A 10,790-nucleotide genomic window follows, 5' to 3' on the forward strand; every position below is an offset into this window, starting at 1 on the left:
ATACCAAAGAGCATAAAAAACACCTTCAGGAGGGACATTTACCTCTGCTAAAACGATGAAATTGCACATTTTGTGTTACCTATTTTAAAGCAACCTATCATGCCAAAAATCCAAGTACAACTGAAAAGCAGCAATTGGTTATAAGTTGATATGTATGAAACACTACAAGAACAGAATTAGCAATATTCACATAACTTACACACAATATCTAAAATGTAAACTGAAAGAACCAGACCTTAATTCTTGCACCTGAATTCAGTGCCCTGCTGGCAGCTGATTTGGGGTCCCTGAACGTAACTCATACGTGCATGACACTTTTTTTGATCAATCCTTATCTAAGCAATCAAAACCAAGAACACAGTTCACACAAACAAAACAGACCAATGAAGTGTCCCTCAAGTATCTCAGAAATCAACCTTGGAAAGCTTCAATTTAGAGCACATTAACTTTAGGCCCATAGAAACAGCAGCACAAGTCACAAATGATATCAACCAAACTGCCAAGTGCTTGAAGACATGACAACCCTATAGTCAACATTGTTGCTGGGGTACTTTAAAAAGAAGAGGGGAAAAAAACCCAAATAAAATATACTATTCCAAAAGTCTCCAGCTCTATTTGTTACCACAGCAGTCTCACCACCTGGTAATGGCAATGAAAAATAATTGTTATCATCAAACATCCCACACTTGAGCTCATGTTTCTGTCACACAGGCAACTAGCAGCTCTTATCACTGCAGGGGAGATGTTCCATCCCTTTTCCTCCCCACCTCTTCCCCCCACAAGCGCTGCAGTCTGGCCAGCTCCTGAAACCAGCTCTGGTGCTAATCAGCCCCTTCCACCTGCCTTGAGTCTCTGAGCTGGCAGAAGCCTCTGATGAGCAAGAGTTTGGCTTACCCAGAGCAGAAGGGGATGGCAAAGCAAACTCAGCACTGGCCTCCCAGATTTTCTTACCCCTTCTCATTTAAAACCCAAACACACCCACACCATAACTGTCCCAATAAGAAAGCCCCTAGAGTTATATGCTATCCTCTTCAATTGAAGATCCCCACATCATCTGTGGAGTATCCAAACTAGATTCATGGCTGACCCTTAGGTCACTGGACTAGAATTCACAGGTAAACATATCTGAATCTAAATATTGGGAATCCATGCATTAAAAAATTGCTATTCAAGTCATTATCCCATGCTGAAGGAAACAGTAAAGCTGGATAAAAAAGCCTAATTTTCAGTTTCTGCAAGAAGCCATCTATTTTCCCTCTAAACACACACACATTCTGGAAAAATGTCACAGGCAAGTTTTAAGGTTCAGGCTCAAATTAAGCCTTTGCTACTATTAAAATATCTGTAGCAAAGCAGAAAAAAGGAAAACAGCAGATAGCAGCTGCAAGAACACTAAGCAAGGAGGCTTTCACAGCAGTGTTAAAAAAAAAAAATCAGTTTGCTGCCACCCAACTTTGCACTTGGACAGCAAGAGAGCACCTGACTCTCATTTGACTACAGTAATCATGGAGCAGCTAAAAGGCCATTTGTTCTGTAATCTCACACACACACAAGACAGCAACTTTGGGAGACTTGACAGCTCAAGAGATCAGGGACAGAGCCCTCCGTCTGTAAGTCACCAGTTCAAACAGAGACAAGAATAGTAGTGATCAAAAGCCACATGTGATGGCTGTTCAGGGATTAGATGAAGAGACTGTTACTCAATCCAGGCCCCAGCAGATCAGTGTGAACCACAAGAGTTTTCTTCACTCTTTTGCACCTGGTTTTCAGTCCTGAATCCATCACATCTCCTGGATTCTGTACATGTTAATAAGTAGCAAAGAAACTGATCTGCTGCATACACAGACTGAACTGGCATTGGAGAAAAGGACTTTACCCTCTGGTTGTCAATGCTGTCTGCACTACAGCATGCTGAATTTTTAATTTTTTATTATTATAGTTCAGACTTTTAGCTTTTCTTATTACTACAGACAGCTTTCAAAGTAATATTTAACTTCCCAGGCCTTTCACACCCTCACATGCTGTAACCCTATTTATAAACAATAGTTCCCAAACTTGCTGTGTATTTCTGAAAATATATCAATTTTAGAAGTACATTAGCATAGGACTTTCAGAACTTTGGCATTTGAGAAGTGACTCTAAAACAATATTATAAAATTTTTTATCAAACCTAAAAAACGCCATTATTTCATGAGTGCCATGTCTACATAAAGGTAGTGGGGAAAAAAATCCCTGTGTGAAGAAACAAATATTCCTTTTCATATTATGCATTCTTCAATTCATCCGTCTGCAAAGTCTGCTACCAGTAGCTCCTTTCCAGCCTGACTTTAGTTTTACTTTTGAAAGTTTGCAAAAGTACCCGGAATTTCCAAGCTGGATAAGCAAGATGAAAACAAGTTCAGAGTGTATGTTGACTAAAGGTCCCCAGAGCTTGGGTTCATTGTCCTGCTTCAAACACCACTACCAAAAACAATCTTCTACAGAAGCCCAACAATACACAGTTCATAGTTCTTAGCAGCACATTGCTTCCCGAGAATGAAATTGCTGCTGAAAAGCCAAGGTCCTAAAACCTAGCAGGAAACTTATCCTTAGCTGGAACTAAGGAGGCCCTCACGTACAAAGAATTCTATTTGCTATTCCAGGAGTTTGAAGAGAACAACATACCAGACTGATGAGATTTCAGTAATCTTGAACTTCTGAGATTCCTCTTGCTGCTTTCAATCCCAGACGTACTACTGCACTGCAACAATCAGATCTGGAAACAACAAAGAGGTGCATGTGGTAAATACAGAGAGCTCTGCTGAGCTGTCTGGACAGCAGCACAGACACACCAGACAGACACATCCCACTGGATTGTTTTAGCAGCTATCTCAAAGCTTAGCTGACTTGAGATATTATAAAGTTCCAGCATGTTACACCCCAACTCTTTCTATATAAGCAAAAAGCCCTTAACAGAATTACTTGTTCCTTCCCTGTGGCCTCCTGGTCTTACAAAGCTGGATATCCCTAACAGGTTTTAACTTCTCAGCAGCTGCCATATGGGTTTGCTTTGGGGTGGTTGTTGGGGTTTTTTGGGGGCTGTGTGATTTGGTTGCATGTTTTTTCTTTCTTTTTTTAAATCAGAACACAGAATTTTATCTTGTACAGCTGCACAACCAAGGTCTCTGGTGACACAGGGCCACATCACTTGCTTGAGCCAAAGTCCTTGAAAAAGGATCTAGACATTTTAAAAGACACTTCCTTGATATCAGGTATCTCTTGGGTGGAGCAAAAATAACCATACTACAGTTTCCATTGAATTCAGCATGGTCCAAGTGCATTTATACGTAATCTATAATAATCTTTGTAGGTCAAATGATGTATCTTGAATACCAGTCACAGCCCATTCAGTATTAAAAAAAAAAAAAAAAGCTGCATAGCAATTAACTGCCAAGAAAATGGAGCCAGAAGTTTGTATACTTCCAATTTTCCCAGAAATCAGACTGATTAATATAGCTGTTACAAAACGACACACTTTCACAGAAACAGGGATTACCTTTATCTGTAACCATAGCAACTTTTCAGTAGTTTGTGTTAATGTTACTCTCCCTCTGATAACTTGCCACTATCTCTTTCAAGCTATTTGTGTAAGGTTTTGAATGTGCCATCTGAGACCACGCAGTAACAAGAAGTTGAAATGTAAACTTACATTCTTCAATCACACTCCTGTAAGTATACTATGTCATATACAATGCTGTTAATTTTTGCCATAAATTCATGATTAGTCAAGAAGTTAAATAGTAATAGATTAAAATAAATTTAACATGATTCACAGGTTTTTAAGAAAAATATTTTAAGAGTTATTCTATGAATATATACAGGAGACAGTTTTCCCACTAGTGAAGAATATCATCTTCTCTATCTGCAAAGTAACAAACCCAAGGAATTATGCCACTGACATGTCAGAGACTTTGTCATTCAGTACCATAAGAAACAAAAATCCTCCCATTATACATTTATTTTGGCCTGAAAAATACAAGACAGATCAAAAAAGAGCCAATCCTCTTGTTCTAAAAGTTTGTTGATAGTGAAGAACAGGTACCTCAGCACTACAAAAACAAATCAGATAAAATTCAAAGAGTAAAACTGTAAAAGCTACAGGACAGACAGGAAAGAGACAAAGGCATGAATTGACATATTTACTTCCTCAACTGTCGACTTACCATCACCCACAGTTCAGAAGAGGATTAGCACTCTGTGCAAAAAAATATTTAAGATGACACAAGACAAAAATGTTTACTTGTAAGCAGGAGGAAGAAGAGAATAATTTTTTTTTTTCTTTCGCTGAAGCTCACAGGGCAGCTTACCAAGCTGTGCCCTTCTCTATTCAGTGCAGAGTTTGGCACAGTTAAGATGTGAGCACAGAACCTTAGAAGAGTGAAAGAAGCTCGGCACGCTCTTTGCTCCCTGTAACTCTTATGCAATGACACCTATTATAGGACAAGCCTGGACAAACACCCGGGAATGGACTTCAGAACACAACGGTGCACTTGAAGTCAAGCCATGCAGGGGGTGAAGTAACCACCACGGTTTTGCTGAATGCCTCCACATTACACCAGCACATACGGTGGAAGCTTCTGTACTTCGTTGTTGCTGCTGTTATTAGCAGTAAGGCAACTGCCCTTTTTATTTTCTAAGGTTACCCAATCCTAACATCCAGTGGAAACACGAGTGGATATTCACACCCTTTATCTATCATTCCAGGCTTTTGGCAAAGCCTAGGAGGCAAGTTGGGTTAAATCTCACGAGCTCCCTGGGCGAACACCAAAACAACAACACTAACTTTTCATGAAGCAAAACGCCAAAGTACGACAGACTTTGCAAACATTAACCCTTGGTTCAACTAGAAGAACGGTACAACACAAAGCGCAGGCTGATTCCCTGTGAGCACCCCGTCCCCACAGCAGCCAAAGCCGCCGCACCGGGCTCACCCGAGGGGCAGCGGGGCCCGCTCCGGGCCGGGGGAACCGAGGGGCGGCCAGGGCAGCCGGAACCCCGCGGGCCGTGCGGAGGGCGCGGGGCCGGGCCCGGCGGGCGCAGCGCTGGCCGAGGGCCGGCTCTGCCTCTCCCTTCCACCCAAGGACACGAGTACAAACACCTCTGCCCCGGGATGGCTCCTGCGCACGCAGCCGCCGACGGGGGTGGGGAGAGCAGGACGGAACCACCAAAAAAGGCAGGGAAAGAGCCGCGGGCCCCGCGCCCGCTGCCGCCCCGCAGCCCCTCGCCCGCTGCGTGCGGGGGTCGGGGGCACGAAGGGGGAACCCTGCCCACAGCCCCTCCGCCCTCGCCGGGGCCGGTGGGCGGGCGGCCGCCGTCCCCCCGCCCCGTCGCGGTGCGGAGCCGCCGCCGCAGCCCCGGCCCGGCCGCCCCGGCCCCGCCGCGCTCCCTCACCTGCGCCGGGCCCGCCGCGCCTGCCGGCCCCGCTCGCTCCTCACCAAACTTTTTTTTCCCCCTTTCTCCGTGTTTCGTTGCCCTCGGAGTGACGCGGGCGGGCGCTGATTGGCGGAGCCCAGGCAGGGAGGCCGCGGGGAGCGGGAGGCGGCGCCACGGCCCGCGAGTAATTATTACACGGCGACGGCGGCGACGTGAACCACGGAATGCTATTTAAAGGGACAGCGCCCGCCCCGCGGCTCCCCCGCCCGCAGGGGTGACCTGAGGCGAACGCGGCGGCGGGAGGGCGAGCGGGCAGCGGCTGCTGGGGCGGCGGCGGCCGCGCTCCTGCCCCACAAATAAACTCATTTTGCTGTAAAATACCTGTGGATGCGCCCTCTGTCCTTCAGGTGAAGGGGAAGGTGTCTCCAGGCGGGGCTCCGGGCGCTGTGTGGGGTCAGTCCCTCACAGGCCCCTCACCTTCTGTGCCCTGCGGTGCCCTTGGAGTCTTGTTATCTGTAATGTCACCTGCTTGTTTGTGTTTTCTTCTCTCCTTGTGGGGCTCTCAGACAATCCACTGCTGCTTCTTTACATGGACACCTCACACCCGATATATATGGATATAGCTACTTTTTTTTTTTTTTTAAATATATTTTCCCCGCTTGTCACAGCCCATACCATGCAGGGAGGTTTTAAAGGTGAGATTTAAGGATGATGAGCGACTTGATGGGAGCAGATGGGGAGTACAGGATTCCAGGGACATGAAACAAGCCAAAAAAAAGGAGAATTTTATCTGTGGATAGGGGAGAGGAGCGGGCCAGGGCTGGAGTAGCTGCCAGGAGGTGAGCAGAGCTTGCAGAGAGTTTTGGAGGAGGGAAGGAGGAGTGTGCAGTCGTGCAGCCAGAGAAGCTGAGGCTGGGTAAAACACATTTCCATTTCAGAAAATGACAGAATAAACTGAGCTGTAATGGGCCCATCAGGATCATTGGTTTCCTAGGGGTACTGTGAAGAGAGTTAAAATTTGGGGTCTTTTTTGAGCAGAGGAAAGCATTGCAAGGGACACAAAGATTTCAGCAAAGATAAAATCCAAGCAGAGGCTTCTCAAGAGCTTGCCATCACCCACATTTAGAGCTGAGTAGGTAGATCTATAAACCTGGAAAAAGCTCTAAAAGGGAAGAAAACACCTTATTTGTTTGTTTGTTTTGAATATCAGAGCTTGGATCAACACTAGAAAATGCTGGTGCAACCAGCATGGAAATGCTAGCATAGCTTTACAGCTATTTTGGTCGAGATTATTCAGTCTTGGCTGCCTTTGCTGATGCAATAGGTTTTCCAAATGCCAGGTTGCATGAGCAGAAGATGACCTGCATTGCATGTGGGTATCACAGCATTCACCACAACATTATTTGGAGCACTTTCATGGTCTTGGCAGTAATCATAAGGAGCTGCAGGGAGTGATGATTGCATTCCTCCCAGCCTCTCCATGATCATCTCTTTTTAATATGATTTTTTTAAACCTTGAATTAATTCCCTCTGGTTGTTCTCAGACTGCTTTCTTTGTGTCAAATTTCATCTCATCATTGGAAATATAAATGCAGAATAGTAGGGCACAACATCCTGAGTGTTTAGGAAATGGCCAACTGATTGTTCTGCAGCTGGGAGTGACCAGCGCAGCAGCTGGCAGAACAGCAGTGCCAATACAAGGGAAATGCAAACAGAGAACAAGACAGACACCTCCTGCCAGGACTTACTGACCAGCAACACATGGTGCAACAAATGTGAAGCTGTGGCATCAGATGACAAGGGGGAGCAGCAGAATGTTCAAATGTGATCTTACTCAAGTTGCGGGTGACACTCGTCAGTTCTCATGTGCTGAAAATGAGAAAACTCATTGACAATAATGCTGGGGTAAATGGGGTTTTTGGGGCATTCAGAATCACTATGTTTGGTACAGTCAAAAGCTGCCACAGCTCAGAAGAGGCAAACAATCTCTAGGAAAATAGGGAACACAAAGTTTCATGCCATTTGCATTTAAAAAAGCCAGCAGTCAAGCTGTCTCTGAGGAAGAAAATTCCCAAACAAGATGGCCAGGTTTATTCTTGGGGTAGAATAAAGCATACATTTAAAAATTACAAGTACATGTTGTTCCTCTGTGAATGAAAATCATAAAATAGAATAGTGTTCAGTTTTCTGATTTGAGGATCTAGGTACTGATAGGCTAAAAAACCTTGCTGAAGTCAAGTAGGAAAAGGATTAAAAGGGAAGTGCCTAATCAGAGGAATGGCTAAGGTGTTAACCACCCAGAGAAGGACATCCTTGGCTCTGAAATCTGCTGAAGAAGTCAAAAGTGATTCTGACCCAGCAGCTGAAAACAGAAGCCTGTTTTCTGTGGATGGACCACTGCAGGGAAGGAGTTGGAGGCTATTGGTCCACCTTAAGTGGATCAGAATAGTTTTTATTTTTAAATAAAACATAGGAATATAAATATAAAATATAATATAAATTAGGAATATAATTTATATATATATATAGGAATATTAAAAATATATTAAAATATTTTTACAAAATAAAGGACACAGGAATGCCTGAAGTATGGGAGCCTGATATTCAGTGGGATGTTCTTCAAGGAAAAACTTCATTCTACCAGGCATGATTTTGCTTTGACAGAGAAATCCAAAAGAACTCCAAACAATTAGGCAGGAGATCCTAGTCCAAGCTGAAACAGCCAGGTGAAAGGTTTTCCCCAGATGTGCCAGTGATTTGATGATGTATGGCTAAATGGTGAGAGGTAATCAGTGAACGTTACTTCCTCTTCTGTAACGTCACAACTGGAACGGTGTTTGTTCTCCTTGACCTGCATTACTCAGCTCTGCTTTCATATATTAATGCTCCCATCACCTTCATTCCCTAGCACAACTCATTTTCATGGTTTTAAGGACTATCTATTCATACACCTCTTTAGAAAATATGGGCACAATTTTTCTGAAAGAGGTTTCTTCTGATTTGTACTCACTTCTCCCAAATCCATTTAATCTATCTGCTAACACAGAGGACCTTTTCCTTTGCCTCCTTTTATGTTTGCTTCTGCTACGGTGGCTTGTTATTTCTTTTGCTAAAGCTTTAGCTATCACTAGAGGAATCCTAGTAATGTATTCATTTTGAGGTAGATTTATCTTCAGAGCTGGAAAATGGGAAGTCTCTTCTTCACCTCAGTGGGCTTTGGATCTGGTGTTAAGTGCTAACATCATTTCAGTTCTAATCTTGTTGTCTGGGGCCCAGTGTGCAGCTCCTGACTCTGCTGAGATTTTCACCATAGGTTTATTGAGAGCAGAATCAGCTCCTGCTTCCTGAGAGACAGACTGTAAAAATAGGAAAGAAATAAGCACACAGTTCTCTTGAACAAGTGAATCTTAAATTTTATTTTATTTGATTCTGAGTCTCACTGGATTTTTTTTTTTTTTTTTAATCCACAGGTACTTTGACCCCTGTTCTAAGCCTTATCTTAAGAGGATGACCTAGAGTTTCAGCTACCCAGGCCTACTGGAAATTGGGCTCAGCAGTTATTTGGCAGTGGCCTTCATGAGCAGCAATGCCAGCTTTCCATTGCAATTCCCACATTCAGAGATTTGCAGAATTAGAGTCCAAATTCTGCTTTGCAAGCCCAGAATGCCACTGACTTCAAGGGGGTTGTAGGATTTTAGCCAAGAGCAGAAATTGGCCCAGGATTTTTTCACACTCCCTCATGCTTCTGTTTGTATGATATTACCATCAAGCTCTATTAGCATGCTCCATGACGCATTTTACTTTTAAATTACATAAAGGATATTTACTGTGCTGATGCTACATAGTTTGCAAGAAAGATGCACATGTGGAAATGAAAAAACATCAATTACCATCAGGATTTCCAGCTTTCAGCATTCATTTTCCAAAACAACCCAGGGACTATTTCTCATCAAAAAAAAGAGCAGAAATGAAAATCCAATTTCTTGGCATTTAAGTATGGCATTCTGGAGCCTTACTCATCAAGCCTGTTGTGAAAATGGTTGGAATAAAAAAGCCTGATATTGTTCAAAACTTTAATACTCTGCTTTTGTTTTCTGCATACTGGTTTCCCAATCAGAGACATGAGTCCATCCCTAAAAACAACGAATTTTTTTTCTGCCTCTCAGAGGATGGGAGAAAAAAAAATCATCTGGTGAAAAACTGAGTGATCATCAGGGATAATAGGTAAAAACACAGGTAGAGGTTGAGGATTCATGGGTGAAACCTGTGAGATGCCAGGCATCAGACGATGCCCACCTCAGCGTCTTTCAAAATGAGGCAGATTGTGCTGCCACGTGGGAGCTTCCTTCTAGATAGCCTTGTTTAGAAATCTGGGCTGGGGCCTTTTAAAGCCCTAATGACTCCCCACTTAAGCTTTTAATATCCATGTTAAATAGTTCATTGAGCACTCAGGAGAACAGTGTGCCATTGTGGGCTGATGAGTAACTTTAGGCAAAGTTATTTTGTACCTCTGTGTTTTTTCTTCTCGTGCATCTGCTTTGTCTGTGTAGGTAGTAAAGTCTTTCAGGGCAGGAGTGGCTCATTTTGTGCATGTCGAGTCATCAACACAGCAGCTCCAGTCTCACTGGGAGCCTCTCTGCCCATAACACAACCCTCTGAACATGTCTGTCTGTGCTTTGTATATGCTACAGGGTTTGAGCATTAATTAACTATTAATTACTATTTAAAACCTGGACTCCTAAATTCTGTAATATTAAAGTAGCCATTTACCATATGCAAAAACCCTTCCATAAATGGGTCACTGCACAGAAAGCCTAGAAGCTATCCACTGCTCTGGTGACCTGCTGCTAAATTGTGAGGACACAGGGATCAGAGATGCTCTGACAGAGTGGCTTTGGCCCCTGAAAAGTCTCCAGGTACTCAGGAAAGCTGGCCCTACCTGTTTCTGCTCTAACCCTTGAAATTTAAGGGGAGTAAAATCCCATTGTCAGGGCATCACTGCTTGGTGATCCTTTAATAGCAGCACTCTTTCAGAGACCTTTAAATCCAGCAGAATTTAATGCCTCCCTGAAGGTACTCTGAGCCAATTTTTGCTTTTGCAACTTTTTGTTGTCTCCACTGCATGTAGGAGAGCTCTTAGCTCATACCGTGTCACTGGATTCTTGGATTTAGAGGGTTGTTGTGCATGAATAAACTCAGTGCCTGCACACATCCTGGTGTCTAGAAAGTAAACAATACGCCTGAGGCACCTGTCAAAGATCTAGGTACAAATGTCCCAAATGACAAAAATGTCTGTTCAGCCATCTTCCCACCTGCTTAGGAATGCCAGGAGCACCCGACTGCTCTGGGTTTGGCACTCCTGTTTGTTCTGTTCCTGT

General features: G+C 43.7%; 1 protein-coding gene across 1 annotated transcript in view; it reads right to left on the reverse strand.

Moving 5' to 3' along the window:
- The window catches only part of ZFAND6 (zinc finger AN1-type containing 6), a 36,394-nt gene extending 30,756 nt beyond the window's left edge, over positions 1-5,638 (reverse strand). Inside the window, exons 1-2 of the mRNA XM_064722232.1 lie at positions 5,431-5,638; positions 2,665-2,755 (exon numbers count right to left, since the gene is read on the reverse strand). The gene's annotated coding sequence lies outside the window, so the exon portion shown is untranslated. The remainder of the gene's footprint in view (positions 1-2,664; positions 2,756-5,430) is intronic.
- Positions 5,639-10,790: the final 5,152 nt, after the last annotated feature.

This window comes from Zonotrichia leucophrys, chromosome 10, assembly GCF_028769735.1.
Source record: "Zonotrichia leucophrys gambelii isolate GWCS_2022_RI chromosome 10, RI_Zleu_2.0, whole genome shotgun sequence".
NCBI lineage: Eukaryota > Metazoa > Chordata > Aves > Passeriformes > Passerellidae > Zonotrichia > Zonotrichia leucophrys.